Below are 17895 nucleotides of genomic sequence, written 5' to 3' on the forward strand. Positions count from 1 at the left end.
CACTGCCCCCTCTGCCAGCCTGCTTGTCCCCAACTGCCCTCCCCTGCCAGCCTGCTCACTCCCAACTGCCACCTCCACCAGCCTGCTCACCCCCAACTGCCACCCCCGCCAGCCTGCTCACCCCCAATTGCCCACCCCTGCCAGCCTGCTTGCTCCCAACTTCCCCCCCCTTCCAGCCTGATCACCCCCAACTCCCCCCCCCCCTACTGGCATGCTTGCCCCCAACTGCCCTCCCCTGCAGGCCTGATTGCCCCTAACCACCTCTGCCTTGACCCCGCCACCATGGCTTTGTCCGGAAGGACATTCGGAAGGTCTCCTGGAAGGTCTCCCTGTCTAATTAGCATATTTCCCTTTTATTAGTATAGATTACTACACAGAAAAACAAAGAATCAATGAAAAAGTATTGTTACACACAACTACATAGATGACTCTCACAGGCATAATGATGAGTGAAAGAAGCAGACACAAAAGAGTGCACACTGTATTATTCCATATACATGAAGTTCAAGAACAAACTAAACTAATATTCAAAGACAAAAGTCAAAGTAATGTTAAGATGGAGGTGGATTGACCAGGTAGAAATTCAATGCCTTCTTGACATGAGTGGCAGTGACATAGGGGATATAATGAAGATGTGTGTACTTTATTAAGGTATGTTATAACTAAGTAATAATAAAATATTATGGTGCCATTGGCTTAAAAAAAAAAAGAATAGCCATTGTGTTCAGAAGGTGGGTTGACTGAAAAGGGACACATGAAATTTTGTACAAGTGATTGAAGTATTTTGTCTTCAGACTATTTTAAAACTACTTTTGCCTTTCAACCCATTTTAAAGACCTAGCCAGGCTGACATGGCTCAGTGGTTGAGCATCAACCTGTGATCCAGGAGGTCACGGTTTGATTCCCAGTGAGGGCACATGCAGGTTGCAGGCTCAAGCCCCAGTGTGGGGCCTGCAGAAGGCAGCCAATCGATGATTCTCATCATTGATGTTTCTATCTCTCCCTCTCCCTTACTCTCTGAAATCAATAAACATGTATATTTTTTAAAGACCTTAAAAAATCAGAAATAAAGATGTATTAAGAGAGTTACGTAAAAAAGATGACTTGGAACTACAGTCTTCAAACACATTCTCATTAGTGAATGAATGCTCATTTGTATTTAAATTAAAATAATCTCTTTCATTGTTGATTACAATTTGCCTTCTATAATGAAATTTTTTGTCAAATAAGCACAAAATGTGAAAAATCAAAATTATGTTCATTGATATAATATTTCCAAATTCCTCTTAATATCAGTTTTTATTATATGAAGTGTTTATAATTATATTAATAAAACCAATCCTATCTATAAAACAGTAATATGCAAATCATCACTCCGCTACACTCACAAGCCACGCCCACCGGTCACGCCCACCAGCCAATCAGAAAGCGGATATGCAAATATACCTAACCAAGATGGCTGCAGCCTCGGAGAGCAGTTGTTGGAACTGGGATATTGGAGCCGAAGATCAGAGGGGAAGATCAGAGCCAGCAGGGGTCCCCCACAGGTTATCAGAGCCAGCTGGTGTCCCCTGCAGGCGATCGGAGCCAGCTGGGGGTCCCTGTCCAGGGCCCGAGCCTCAGCCAGAGGCTTGCGGCATTGGCTGGGGGTGGAGCTGGGCCACTGGAACCAGCTGGGGTCCCCTGCGGTGATTGGAGCCAGCTGGGGGTCCCTGACCAGGGCCCAAGCCTCAAACAGAAGCTTGAGGCCTTGGCCTTGGATGGAGCGGCGGATAGAGCCATCTGGGGGTCCCTGCCCAGGGGCCGAGCCTCAAACAGAGGCTTGCGGCATTGGATGGGGGCGGAGCGGGGAGATCAGAGCCAGCTGGGGGTCCTGCCCAGAGCCCAAGCCTTGGCCAGAGGCTTGCAGCCTTGGCCGTTGGGGCGGAGCCTGGTGATGGGAGCCTGGCGATCAGAGCCAGCTGGGGTCCCCTGAGGGGGATCGGAGCCAGCTGGGGGTCCCTGCCCAGAGCCCAAGCCTCTGCCAGAGGCTTTAGGCCTTGGCTGGGGGTGGAGCCCACCAGCGGAGCCAGCTGGGGGTCCCTGCAGGTGATTGGAGCCAGCTGGGGGTCCCTGCCCAGGGCCCAAGCCTCAGCCAGAGGCTTTAGGCCTTGGCTTGGGGTGGAGCCCTCCAGCGGAGCCAACTGGGGTCCCTTGCAGGTGATCCGAGCCAGCTGGGGGTCCCTGCCCAGAGCCCAAGCCTCTGCCAGAGGCTTGTGGCCTTGGCCGCTGGGGCGGAGCCTGGCAATCAGAGCAAGCTGGGGTCCCCTGTGGGCGATCGGAGCCAGCTGGGGGTCCCTGCCCAGAGCAAGCTGGGGTCCCCTGTGGGCGATCGGAGCCAGCTGGGGGTCCCTGCCCAGAGCCCAAGTCTAGAGGCTTGCAGCCTTGGCCGTGGGTGGAGCCGGGCAATAGAGCCAGCTGTGGGTGTCTGTGGGCAATTGGAACCAGCTGGGGGTCCCTGCCCAGGGGCCGAGCCTCAAACAGAGGCTTGCGGCCTTGGCTGGGGGTAGAGCAGGGCGATCAGAGCCAGCTGGGGGTCCCTGCCCAGGGCTGGAGGCTTTAGGCCTTGGTAGGGGTGGAGCCGGAGATCACAGGAGATAGGTGTGAACTACAGAGGAAATACCTTTTCTGACCACTCATTGGCTAAGCTCCCTGTATGCCACTGGTAATATTCTTAGTAACTTGTGTATAAGAATCCAAAAAAGTGATCTAGGGCTTTTCCACCACACTCCTGGAGAAAAAAATGAAGGTCCACTGCTGGAGGGCTAAGAAATGTCATAACCTGCCCTACACGGTTTGGCTCAGTGGATAATGTCTAGGTTTGCCAACCACAGAGTCCAGGTTAGATTCTGATCAAGGGCATGTACCTAAGTTGCAGGCTCCTCCCTGGCTGGGGCCCAGGTCAGGGCTCAGGAAGGAGGCAAGCAATCTAAGTATTCCTCTCACTTTGATGTTTCTCTCTGTCTTTCCCTTTCTCTTTCACATTCTCTAAAAGTCAATGGAAACATATACTCAGGTGAGGATAAAAAAAAAAAAAAAAGAAATGTCATCCTATCTAATAAAAGAGTACTATGCAGATTGATCATCACTGCAACACACAATATCGCTGCCCCCATGTGGTCAAAGATCCTGCCCCCATGTGGACACAAGATGGCCACCACAAGATGGCCAGCAGGAGAGGGCAGTTGGGAGGCACCCTGCCTGCAAGGGAGGGCAGTTGAGAAGGACCAGGCCTGCAAGGGAGGGCAGTTGGAGGTGATCAACCCTGCAGGAGAGGGCAGTTAGGGGTAACCAGGCCGGCAGAGGAGGGAAGTTGGGGGCAAACAGGCTGGCATTGGAGTGCTTAGGGGGTGATCAGGCTGGCAGGCAGAAGCGGTTAGGGGCAATCAGGAAGGCAGGCAGGCAAGCAGTTGGGATCCAGCAGTCCTGGATTGTGAGAGGGATCCCAGATTGGAGAGGGTACAGGCTGGGCTGAGGGACAACCCCCCTCCGTGCACGAATTTCGTGCACCGGGCCTCTAGTAAATAATAAATTTGCTTTACTTTCCCAAATAGAGTTGGAGGTGGAGAAGTGGAGGATGCGCCCTAGCATGATTGAGTTCCTTGAAAATTAATGAATTTGATGAAATCTGGAGAGAGAAATTACACAGTAAATTGAATAGGAGAAGCTTAATATAAATAATTATTGATTATAACAGAGTACTGAACCTCAAGAACATGATTATAAAGAGGAAAAGAGACCTTTTCTAAAGGCAATTTAGCTTCAGGCTCATGAGAAACTTCTGACCCTCCCTTTAACTACCTAGGAGAACTCAAATTAACAGAATAATCCCTTTTGACCTATGTACAGTATAGGGCATGACAAACTGCTGTTTACTAAATAGAAGTTCACTTTATTTATCATCCTACAGGACATTTTGAAGCCCCTAACGCATTTTACCTCATCCCTAGTTCCAATGTCTTATATGCCCATGTTCTCTTTCTATGTCTGAACCTTTCCTGCATGTGGCATCTCTGACTCTCATATATGTAAGGTTCTCCTACATGTGTGTATATTACATTTAGTTATTTACTCTTGTTAATGTGTCTCATGTCTATCTGATGTTAGAACAGATACAAGAACCTTAAGATAGAGATAACTTTGTTCCACCCCTTCACCACAAAACCATCCTCCCTGGGTTGGGAAAAGATGTCCACAGGTAAGTGTCTCACTGGAGGCACTCTTCAACAAAACCACTAAGCCTGGGGATGCTGGGGGAAGCTGCTGTCCTCTGGGTGCTGCTGGTCACTGCACTGCAGGAACCTGGTGCCGGTGCACTGTGTGAGCTGCTCACTGGCAAAGTCTCCCATGCTGCATGATCCTGCCAAGAGGGTAAACAAAAACCAGGAAAAAACAAAACCTTTCCTTCTGTACCCTCTACTTACAAAGTTTAACATTGTGCCACTGGCCAAAGAAAATACTTGAAGGGTCTATGTCTATTGTCATGGAACAAGCAAATAGTGAATTGGGAGCTAAGGGTCAATAAATCAATTTGACTACTCAGGTTCTATATACAATCTTTTACACACATATGAAACACATATGGATATAGCTACCCTTCTTACAAGAACTTCTCGCCCTTTCCCCAAAGTGACAAAATGCACAGTTGCAATTGTGCCATCACTGATTATATAAATAACTCTTCAAATTCAAATTCCCTCTGAAAATTCTATTACCTTAAGATTACATTGTAAAGTTACTTTCCAATGATTTGTATATAAAATAAAAATATGAAGGGGAGAAGAAATGTTTGGCACATACATATATAACAAGCAAATAAGCAAATTAAAAATATGCAAAAGTACTATAGTTTTTTATTCTGTCATGGATCACAATGGCTTACTTCAGCCATTACAGCTTCATATTTCCACTACCCTCAGGCAAAACCTTTGTTGGTCTGGGCTCGTTGCATAGTTGAATGATACAAACTTTTATTTCAAAAAGATCTGTATTTAATTGTCCTATTTCCGTTTTGGTTGCTATATTCTCTATTAGCTTTACCATTGGCCTCAGAGTATTCCTTGCTTTCATTATGTATAAGCAAAACAATTTCCACTTGTTAATCCAGATCAATCATTCCATCCAATAGATTTTTAGAGAGTGATGGTAAAAGGAAAGAAGGAGAGAGAGAGAGAGAGAGAGAGAGAGAGAGAGAGAGAGAGAGAGAAACATCGATGTGAGAGAGACACATCTACTGGTTGCCTCCTACATGTGCCCTGACTGGGGCCAGGAATGAACCTGTAACTAAGGTATGTGCCCTTGACCAGAAATTGAACCCACAGTCCTTCAGTATTCGGGCCAACACTCTAACCACTGAGAAATACCAGCTAGGGTGCCAATAGATTTTTTTCTTCCATGTTGGTTGGATGATTTGGGCCCAAAATGTCCAGGAGGTAGTCTCATCATCCATTGAGTGGAACACTTTTTGTCACCTGGTATAAGATGTCTTCCCTTCGGGACTAAAATCTCAAAATCAACACAGCAAAAAGATGCCAAAGGACAAATCTAAAAGTCTATTAGTGGATTATCAGGCATAATAAGAGGAGCCAATCCACATCCACCTTTTGATTTCCAGACCCATGTTTGATGGCTTTGTTGTACATATAAGGGTCTCTGATTCAAAGCACATGCTGAATCCTGTTAACAAAGTCCCATCCTGGCAGGATATTGTCTCCCAACTGACACTGTAACTCACTCACTAGTAAGCTATTCCACCTTTCAATTAGGCCAGATGCTTCAGAGTGATGGGGTATTTAGTAAGACCAGTTAATCACATGAGAAGTTAGAATTATTCATTTCATTAATAAATAACTCAGTATCTTCACTTTATTTTTATAAAATTTTATTGTAGACATCATCTCATAAAAATTGTTATTATATAAACAACAAATTATTAATAAAAGGAGAAAATGGAGGGAAAGCAGAAAACTACTTGGATTTCTCAGGCAGAGCTAGGTATGGGAGTAAGGATATGATCCCCCCGCTGCTTCAGGTCCTTGGTGTAGAACTTATTTTTCCACACTCTGCTTGAGTTCAAAATCAAAAGAGACTGCTAGTTCTCCTCATAGCAATCTACATAAAGCACCCTCCATAGTCCCTTTGGGCAACTAGCTGAGCCAATTACAGTGAGTCACCTTGGAAATAGTCAGATGTAGAAGAGAGTCTGGTCCAAAAATAGAAAGGAAGGAAGAAGGGAAAGAAACATTAATTGAATATACACTTCTTAAGCATAATTCTATGTTTCTAACATCCCTTTTGCATGCTTAAGTCTCTTAAGTTTGATGTTATGACACAAACACATATATTACTGTTGGGTCTGAGTCCCTCTGCCAGGGGCTGGACCTCCTTGGACACTGGATATTGGACAGAGAAGACATTAAGAAGTCATAGGCACATAAGAGAGTCTTTATTGCAGCCCAAGCAGCCATTGCTACTAAGGAGCCATTAGACAAAGCAGTTCTTCAAAGTAGCCTTACAGAGGCAGCTCTTACTAATACAGTAGCAAGTACAGGAGCCATCCTAGTAAAAACAGCCAACACTGGCTGGTCAGTAATACATCTTCCTCAGAACACAAACCCGCACTCGCTGGTCAGTAACATACCTAACTTAGACAAAAGAGACTTCTTATTAAAATAGTGACAGCAGTCTTTTGGGTCAATGTATAGCTTGCTGCGTCCTTGCTTTTGCACCTGCATCTGGGAAATTAGCCTTGATTAGGATTCCCATGCTCAGATTAGCCTTGAGCATCCGGTGTACTCTGGACAGGACCCCCACACTCAAATTGGCCTTGAACATCAGGCGTACTCTGAATAGGGTTCCCACAATTACATATAACCATATCACTATGCCTTAAAAATTACTCTTCATCTCCTGCTTTGTCACTTGGCTAAGATGACCTATTGGTCACAATCTACTTAATATCTTTATATTTAGGGGGCTCCTAGGCACGTCTCTTTTTATACATTACAGTGTAAGCTAAATAGTAGATCCTCCTCCTCCTCCTCTTCCTCCAAATTATTTGTTACTCTTCAAGGCTTTAAGAACACAAGGACTATAGCAGCTTTTTATACAGTTCTTTCCATCCTAGACAAAAATGTTTAAACTGAACAATAAATTTAAATTGGGTCCAGTGAACACCTACTATCCACTGCAATTTTAATCAATATTTCTAGCAGAGTTTGGCAATGCTAAACTTACTATGTGATTAATTCTGACAATGTTAACATATCAGAATCCTTCTCTAATATTCCAACAGTGAAATCATGCAAAATTAGCATGAAGGCAAGAGAAAAATGTCTGTAGCTGGAAGAAAGCAGCAAAATGGATTATACCCACAAATTTCTGGTGTAGATTTATAGAATTTAAGATATTAAAAGACTAGAAAGCTATGTATATAACTGAGAAAAATTATTTGGACAAATAATGATGACCTCTATACCTTTATTCCCTTTCTACACTGTTCTTAAATAGTTGCCAGAATTAACATGACCATGACAGTTTTCAAAGCCCTCCACACATATTATCAATCTCTTACTGTTGATCAATAATTTTTCAAAATCCCTGACTAGATGTACTTACACTCAGAGAAAATATTCTGACACATTGTGACTGGCACAGAGAGACCCAGGGGAAAATATTACCCCCCAAAAAATTATCTGAGAATGACCAAGTAGACATGGAAGCAAACTTATAAGAAAATAACTTGAGGGGTTTACCTTTTGTTTTCTGGGTTGAGAGCAAGACAAAATAATGAATAAAAACCCACAGCGTAAATCCCTGAAAGCAGTCAACCTCAAGGCAAGTAAGATTATTATGTGATAGGAACACTGTCTCCCTCGTCATTCTAGAACACTATTATTATGTAGGTTCTACAAAGAGTAGAAAGCTTTTTAAAATAATGTTTATCAGGCATGGGATTGTGGAATTATTTAAAGTACCTGGGTCTGCACAACTCTCTTTGCCTCCTTTGCTATCATATAGCATAAGATCTTTAAAGATACCACAGGAACAGATCTTAAGTCTCTGAAAACTCCACTATGATGAGTGGTTTGTGCTCAGCTCCCCCTGCAGCCTCAGGCACTGTGTCACTCAGAGCACAGAAGTACATAGCTGAGTCGCTCAAATGGGCTGAGGATTTCCTCAGGTTGAAGGTAGATTCATTCTTCTTAAATTCAGCCTCAAAGCCTTTAATGCCTTGAACCAGCGTCTTTCCTGAGAGGTTCTTGAGGAGAAGCTGGAGGCCTTGGCTGGGGTATTGGACGTACCAGAAGAGAGAAGGAGTTGCAGCATAGACATACTTGCACCTCAGCTCCAGTGAGGCTCTTTCAGAGACACTGATGTGGTGGTCAGGCTGGCTCACTGACTGGGCTCTGGCATCTTCTGCAAATCAATGTTTTATTAGTAAAAGCAATACGGACTTTGCTATGAGAAGTAAGTACTTCTAGTCATAATCTGTAGAACTACAGACTATGATGAAATTTTACTCACTCAGGACAAATATCATCCCCAGTATTGAGAAAAGCAATAGGAGCATGACAGAACAGTAGAAACTGTGGGCTATTTTCTGGAAAATCTCCTCAGAGCAGGCAGGAAAGTGGCTGCAGAAACCAAGCCCTTGGAAGTAAGAGGTGTAGGGAAGGGCAGGCTTAGATAAGCTTGGAGCTTTCTGACATCTGAGCCTAGTCACCTGTCTCTGTAAAGTACTCAGCCAGCTGCAGGGAGGAGAACTGAGCAGATGATACTGATCCACAAGCTCTCTAGTTTGCACAACATCGCCCTCTGGAGGTCACCTTCAGAACGAAAGGTCCAGAGAACTAATTAGTGTTTTCCTTCTATTTTCTGAACTATATCAAAACTTCCACACATGTTTTGTCCTTCCCAAATTGTGATCGTGCATTAGTCCTAGAGTCCTCTGCAAATGCGGTGCCACATAAGAGTAAACTAACAAGTTACTTCGATGAGTAATCAGGATCTGAAAAGCTTATCTGATGTGAAATTCAAGTTCATGAGAGTCTTTGGAATCAGACCAATTACCTCAGACTGAGTTTTGGATGGCCCAGCGCTACATGTGGTGATGGAAGATGGCAGAGGTATTTCCCTTGCCTGGTGCTCATGCACGAAGATGCTCGTGAAACCCTAGAGGAAAACAGAGAGAGAGCCTATAAAAGGAGAGCAGTGCTGCTATGTGGCAAAGAGTAACTCTGGGTGGGAAGACATGTCTTGAAGGACATACTTCCACACCAAGAAAGCTGTCTCTGAAAACCTGAGAATAGAGAAGTTCTCTGCTTTCTCAGTGGCTAATAGGGCTCTTGGACAAACATCGAAATATTTATTTTCTCTGATTCCAGGAGCATGAGCCCAGCCCACTTTGGGGATTCTTCATTCACTTATTTGTTCCTGTTAAGATTGCCTTCCACATAAAAGATTTAGTAATGCTGTCAGTTTTTGAATTTGTAGTATGTACATGTGAACTTCTGAGTCCTAGGGCTATATACTCACTCCCATCTCTTCTAAGTGTCCTCCTAACGAAAAGAATAAACATGTAAAAGAGAATATACCCAAATTCATAAGTAAAAAGAGTAGAGATCATCTGAAGAGGAAATATTTATACCTATTTTTAGAACACAGAAAGTAGATGCGCTCATATTGAGAACTAAAGTTAGGACAGAAAAGAAACAATAAAAAAGTGATGAGGAGTCATCCCTGCTGGTTTTCAGGGTGGTGGTCATTTCAACTCCTATCAGTGTTGCTGGGCATTGGCAAACTCCCGCATGTACAGAGTCAAAGGCCACAGGGTTTCTGGTGCCTTGGCACAGTGCTGTTTCCTCTGAACTGGAAGAATGCAAAGGAATTCTCCAGTTTTTAATGGCGGCAAAAGAAGCATCTTATAGTTGAAGAAGAATAACATCATAAATGGAATGTTCTCCTTTAAGAATTTTGACAAAACCTTAGATGGTGTGGCTCAGTTGATTGGACCGAAAGGTCGCGGGTTCGATTCCCATTCAGGGCATATATCTAGGTTATGAGTTCAGTCCCCATTTGGGGTGCATATGGGAGGCAACCAGTTAATGTTTCTCACATCGATGTCGCTTTCTCTCTCTCTAAAAAAAAAATCAATAAAAACATATCCTCAGGTAAATATTTTGACTGGATTATAATAAATACATACTGTATATTGGTAGCCAGAAACATTAAAGAGTCTCCACAGACAGCCTAGAACACCATAAACCATGGCCCATTAAAAACAAGAAAATATTAAAACATTTTTAAAAATAGATAGAGGAGAAAATTGAAAACAAAACAACTGTTTTAGGCACTGAAAAGACATAGTCTTTGACCAGTTGTAGCATATCTATCGTGCTCTTAGAAGTTGATGCATTATTCAAAAAATTTTAGAATTTAGCAAAAATTTTAGTACTTAAGGCATGGTCAAAAACAAGAAAGCATTCTTATTTTCAAGTGGACTCTAAAAATTATACAAAAGCAGGCATATTGTGGAGGGAAGTCAAAAATTGGAAAAGCAACCTACAGAAGGATAAATTTCACACTTTGGGGGCAGGGGCTTTTCTGTGATGTCAGACTGCTGATGGCACGGTGGCAAAACACAAAACTAAAATTGAAAGAAATACCCTCATGAAAAACATGGAGAACAGGTTAAGGGCCAGGCTAATCCCAAAATTGGACACAGCAGGAGAACAAAGCTGCGATGTGAACCACTGTCCAAGTCTCAGACTACTAGTAACTTCTGAGTGGACGTGTGCAATACAGACTCAAACCAATGTAGTAGCAGTTTCAGAAACTGACCTGAGGTTAGACCCCCCACCCCCACCCCAAACAAGTTTCTTACTAATCACTGAGCTACACATGATGGAGAAAGACCCAAACCAACATAACAAAAGATTAGAGAACTGAACTGAGATTTGAGCAACCATTCACAAAAGGAGAGACACAACTTCTTTTTTCTCTTTCTTTCTTTCTTTCTTTCTTTCTTTCTTTCTTTCTTCTCTTCTTCTTCTTCTTCTTCTTCTTCTTCTTCTTCTTCTTCACCTCCTCCTCCTCCTTCTCCTCCTCCTCCTCCTGCTCCTCTTCCTCCTCCTCCTCCTTCTTCTTCTCCTCCTCCTCCTCCTCCTCCTCCTCCTCCTCCTCCTCCTCCTCCTTCTCCTTCTCCTTCTTCTCCTTCTTCCTCCTCTTCTTCTTCCTCCTCCTCCTTCTTCCTCCTCCTCTTTTTTCTTCTGAACTAAACTAGTTTGATTTCATGTTAAAACAAAAATCTCCAGATGATTTTTTTAATAAAAGAATTTATACTACATAACATTTAAAAGGTTTAAAATGAATTCCAAAATTATTCAACATACAAATATTAAAAAACAAAATTCAATTGAGTAAGTTTGAAGAATTAATTGGCTTTATCGAATAATTCATGAATTGAGGAGCATCTAACGAGGCAAATAGAGAAGTGTTCTAAGACTTGTACAAAATGGAAGCTTTTTATAGGAATAAACAGAGAAGGAAAAGAAATGTATTTGCAAAAGAAGAAATAAATGTTTCCAGCAGAGTCAGCTTTCTTGAAGTAGCGGGAGGTGCAAGGGTCCTATCATGCAAAGCTCCTCACTAGTGTTGATCAGGAGATTCCAGACTGATTGGTTCAAGGTCACACTCCAGGGAGGGGCTGAAATTACAATTAAGTTTTGGTTTGTAGTCCTGGGGGCAAGCAACTTCACTTTTGACCTGCTGTTTCTTTTAACACAAAGAACCAGAAAAATTGACTAATATGTATCTAAGTATAATGCAATCAACAGATGCAATTGTCAAGATGATTAAGATAAAACTCATAGAACTAAAACTAATAGAAAAGAGTAAAAGCAACTCTTTTAATTATAGTCCATGAAGTAAAAGGAAGCACACTTGAAATTATCAAAACAATATAAAGTGGAGCCAAATCTGTCATCCCAGAGGAACTGCTTTGCACATCTTATGCCTCAAATCTTCAGAATGTTAAGACAGGTAAAATAACTTTTAACCTGGGTATATTAGTAAAGTCACCCTGTTTCCCAATGACTTGTTTGCAAAGGTAACAAGCAAATAGTTATTTATGACTACTAGGCTGGTGACAGCAGGCCTGAAAAAAAAGTTTTTTAATTGTTTAGAATTAACATCACTATGTTATGTCATCTACACCAATAGAAATGGCTTCCTTCCATGATGTAGTTGTTTACTCTTCCCATTCCCATGGATACCCATTGACTTTGTCTTGTAATTGAAACACTATTTGGGCTTCTGCCTGAATCAGTGCATTCCTAGTAGCTATTTTTATTGATATTAAATAAATGCTTGTTACCTCTCACTTTGGAAGGCCTTTTATTTTAGCTTAACAAAATTAATGATAAGAAAAGAATTCTTGACAAAGACATAGAACCTACAAAAAGAGGCACATTGAAATTTTAGGACTAAAAATACAATAAATGAAATAAAATCTCACAGTAAGGGCTCAATAGTAGAATAAAGATGATAGAGAAAAGAGTATGTGAACTTCAAAATAGATCAGTACAAATTATCTAATTCAGCAATTACCACCCAAGTATGACTCTGCTTCTCCCCAAGAAGACATTTCCCAACTCTAGACACATTTGTTTGCCACAACTTAAAGGCAGAGTACTGGCACCTAGTGAGTAGAGACCCTGGGTACTTCCCAAAATTCCTCAATTTATAGACCAGCCTCCCACCAGTAAAAATTTATTTAGCCCAAAATATTAATAATGCTAAAGTTAAGAAACTCTGATCAAACTTAAGAACAAGAAGGAAAAAAACCTGAAGCAAAAAATGGACAGAGCCCCAGAGACATGTGAGAATATAACAAAAGTCTAAAATATATGTAATTAGAATCCCAGAAAGGAGAAAGAGATTGGAGCCTAAAAGATATTTTTAAAAAGAATGGACAGTCAGAGAAAGATAAGTATCACATGATTTCACTCATATGTGGAATCTAATGAACAAAATAAGCTGATGAACAAAATAGATCCAGAGACATAGAAGCATGGAACAGATGAATTTCAGAGAGAGATTAACTGGGGAACTTATATCCATATATGCATATCCCAGGGACACAGACAATAGTGTGGTGAAGGTATGGGAGGGGCTGATACAGGGTAGAGGGGGGTCAATGGGGAAAAAACAACAAAGGGGACATCTGTAATACTTTCAACAATAAAGATAAAATAAAAATAAAATAGTAATAATAAAATATCTTTTCATGCGTTAAAAAAAAAGAATGGACAAAAACATGACTAATTTGATGAAAGACACAAATTTACAAATTCAAGAATATTGGCAAAACTAAAACAGGATAAAAATCAAAGAAAATTATACTTAAACCTATCGTAATTAAACTACTGTCAGCCAAAGTTTATATAATAATATATAATGTATGTAAAATATGTAAAATAATGTATAAATGTGTATATATATATATATAAATTTATAGGCTGAAAAAATAAATGTGTGTTTGTGTGTGTGTGTCACGTACACACTAGGGAGAAGTTATTTTAATAATCATGGATTTCTTATCACAAAGCACGGAGACAGTGAAAACATAGAGACAGTAAAATAACATCTTTAAAGTAAAAAAAATGTGGGATTATTAATTGGTACAGCCACTATGGGAAACAGTATGGAGATTCCTTAAAATTTTAAGAATAGGACTACCATATGATCCTACTACAAAGAAATACAGTAGGTCCTTGGATTACGTCAGAGATCCATTCCTATGGTACGATGTAACTCAATTTTCGCCATAAGTCAGAACCCACCTACAAAAGCACCTACGTCACTCACATGGAGCACATACACAGCAGTAATGAAGTGGAACAGTAAAAAAAATTTTAAATTTAAAAAGTTCTGACCTTTACTTGTGGTAAATAAATAATAAAAAACATAAAGCACGTATGTACATACGTTGAAATGACGGAACTTTTTTTTTTATAAATAAATGGGAGATGGCGAAGTAACCACGAAACGATGTCTGAAAAATAAAAAACACTAATTTTAAAAGCTCAACCTGCCCTAACCGGTTTGGCTCAGTGGATAGAGTGACGGCCTGCAGACTGAAGGGTCCCAGGTTCAATTCTGGTTAAGGGCATGTACCTTGGTTGCGGGCACATCCCCAGGAGGGGTGTGCAGGAGGCAGCTGATCGATGTTTCTCTCTCATTGATGTTTCTAACTCTCTATCCCTCTACCTTCCTCTCTGTAAAGAATCAATAAAATGTATTTAAAAAAAAAAAAAAAGCTCAACCTTATGCTTATTGCAGCATTATTTACAGCAGCCAAGATATAGAAACAGTCTAAGTGCCCGTCAAACAATGAATAGATAGAAGATGAGATATTTATACACACACAATGGAATATTACTCAGCCATGAAAAGATGAAATATTATTATTGTGACAACATGGATGGGCCTTGATGGTATTATGTAAAGTGAAATAAGTCCGACAAGAAAGATAAAAATTGCATGATTTCACTCATATGTGGATATATATATTACATAAGCATATCCTATATTATAAAAAGCCTGTGTTCATCACGCCAAAAGGAACGATCACCAGGAGGCTGTGTGCAGGGCAGGCGCGCACGGGTGGGCGGGGCTGCGTGCAGGTGGACAGGGACTTGATGCTGCATCCCCCTGGGTGCCAGCGGGCACCTGTGGGGACTTGACCAGGAGGTGCATCAGGGGAGTCCATGCCAGGCAGAGGCAGGACAGGTGCATCCTGCACACTGCCAGGTTCTCAGACCCCACGCACCAGTGTCAAGGCCAGGGATGCCAGCGCTTTGTTATCCGCCACAACCCCAGAGCCGGCGTTGCACACCTGTGCACCTCCCCTATCCACCCCGGGGCCAGTTTCTTCGCCTACTCTCGCCACCTGCTGCCAAGCCAGGGACTTGCTCTGGGGCAGACCCAGACGCTGCTTCCTGCACCCAAGGGTCCAGAGGCCTCAGCAGCACCTGAACCCGAGACCTGCCCCTGGGAGGGTGGGTCTGGGCTAGGGATCCACAGCCCCTTCCCCACAAAGTCCCCCCAGCAGTGGGGGAGGGGGCAGCCTTCCTCATTTCCAGGCCCCATCCCAGCGCAGAGGCTGGGGCGCGTCCCCATCCCCAACACCCTCCAAAAGCCAGGGAAGAAGTGCCCACCCACCCGGCCGGAACCGGTGCTTCAGGCTCCCCACCCTCGCAAGCCCGCATCCGGCCTCCCCAGCGGTGGCCGCTCCCCTCACCAGCAGCCAGCCTGGAAGGAGAGGAGTGGAGAAGGCGCATGCGCTGGGTCACTAGTATATAAACAAACACACAAACAAAACAAAAACAAACTCAAAGATATAGACAACATATTGGTAGTTACCGGAGATAAGGGGGAGTGGTAGGAAAGCAAAATGGGTAAAATGGGTCAAATGTATGAGGGCAGATGGAAACTAGACTTTGGTAGAGAGTACAATATAGTGTATTAAGATATCAACTGTACACTTGAAAGCTATAAAATAGTATTAACCAATGTTACCGCAATAAAAATTTAATGAATTAACTAAAATAAAATGCAAAAAAAAAACATACTGTCAACACAGTATTGCAGATCCGGTGGAAATCTTTCCAAAATAAAGGTGAAATAAAGACATTTACAGTTGAAGGCAACTTAAAAATATAGACCTATTAAAAAAAATGCTAAAGGAAGTGTTTCAAGGTTAAATGAAAATGCAACATTTTAGATACATCCCTAGTGTCACAGAAAAGTTTAAATCTTCAGGAATGAAGGAAGAATACAAGACATGATAAATAGCTGTTAAGTAGAAAAGACTTCTTATTCTTCCTTTAAGTTTTAAAATTCATACAACTAATTTTGGCAGTGTTTTCAATGTATGTAGATATAATATACATGAACAGCTATAACAAATCTCAGTACTGGCGGATAAAGACACATACTGTGCAAGATTTCAACATTTTACATGAAATAGTACAATATTAACTCTAGGAAGACTCTGAATAGTACGCATGTATGTTGGAAACTCTAGAACAATTGCTCAAAACAGTGCAAAGAGATACAGCCAAAAAGCCAATATATTTAAAATGGAATATTAAAATGTATCCCAGGAATCCAAAACAGTCAGTAAAAAAGGGATAAGAAAGCAAAAATTAAAGATGAGTCAAACAGAAAAACAATAATGAAACAATATACCTAAACTATTGCAACAGATAGAAAACAATTTTCTCAGGTCCAAAGTAGAGGGAGGGGAGATTATAAAGAGCAAAAGAAACCTTTTAGGGGTAATGGAAATGTTCATTACCTTGATTGTGGCACATAGACATATTAACATTGGTCAGATTGTATACTCTAAATATGTGCAGTTTATTGCACTGCAATTATCTACACTAATAAAAGAGTAAGATGCAAATTGACCATACCTTTGCAACACCCACAAGCCAGTCAGGAGCAAGTATGCAAATTAACCCAACAAAGATGATGGAGCTAAGGCAATGCCAGCAGCCAGGGGAAGGAAGGCCCATTCTTGCACAAATCTTCGTGCATCGAACCTCTAATAAATTAATAAAAAGCAAATGCCACACCCAAGAGATTGGTCAACAAGTATCTATGCTCACCAATTTGTAGCCCTTCTACAATTTCCAATAATTATCCCAGCTGAACTGAAATATAACTTTCTTTTCTTCATTCTTCCTATTCAGATGTCCCAATTTAAGGAAAATGTATCTTGCACTTTTTGAATTATCCTCACCAAAATTTTCCCTATCCTATTAAAAAATGAAGCCAGAAAATACAGAAGGCTCTCAGATGCATCTCCATACTTTCTCTATCAAGCTCACTGCCCAGGGCTGCATTGAAATCCTCTCTCCTATATTCTCTTGTGCCACATGAAAGGCAGACTCGAGTTTACTGCCTGGCTCGTCAGACACCAGAGTTGGCTCTTCTGGATACATTTATACCTACTCAAAGAGTCATTCTGTATGTGAGAGCAGAAAGACCATCTCACAGTCACATCTACTTCGGATTAACTTCTGGTTCAGAATCCTCTTTACTGCTGGCAATGGGATCTGTATATACATTTATATAACTGCTCTAGGTTAATACTTAAGACACCTATGGTGAACCTGCATTTGAGTCCTGGCTCTGCTACTAACTACCTATGTGACCATGAATAAGTGACTTGAACTCTTAGTGCCTCACTATCTGTGTATTCACAATGGACCTAGTAATATAAAACATTTTTTAATATATTTTTATTGATTTCAGAGAGGAAGGAAGAGGGAGAGAGAGATAGAAACGTCAGTGATGAGAGAGAATCATTGATTGGCTGTCTCTTGCATGTCCCCTACTGGGGAATCAAGCCTGAAACCCCTGGCATGTGCCCTTGACCGGAATAGAACCTGGGACTGTTCAGTCCCTGGCAGACACTCTATCCACTGAGCCTAACCAGCTAGGGTTATAAAACAATTATTTTTAAATATCTCTCTATGAGGAGTTTTCTTTTTTTTTAAATACATTTTTATTGATTTCAGAGAGGAATGGAGAGGGAAAGGGAGATAGAAACATCAATGATGAGAGAGAATCATTAATTGGCTGCCTCCTACATGTTCCCCACTGGGGATCGAGCCCTCAACCCGGGCATGTGCCCTTGACTGGAATTGAACCTGGGACCCTTCAGTCCGCAGGCCCAATGCTCTACCCACTGAGCCAAACCAGAGAGGGCTATAAAACAATTTTTGAGAGAATTAAATGATCTGATGTACATGAAAGACTAGAATAATGGAAACATGGAGGAAG

The sequence above is a fragment of the Cnephaeus nilssonii genome, assembly GCF_951640355.1.
Source record: "Cnephaeus nilssonii genome assembly, chromosome: 4".
In the NCBI taxonomy this organism is placed as follows: Eukaryota; Metazoa; Chordata; class Mammalia; order Chiroptera; family Vespertilionidae; genus Cnephaeus; species Cnephaeus nilssonii.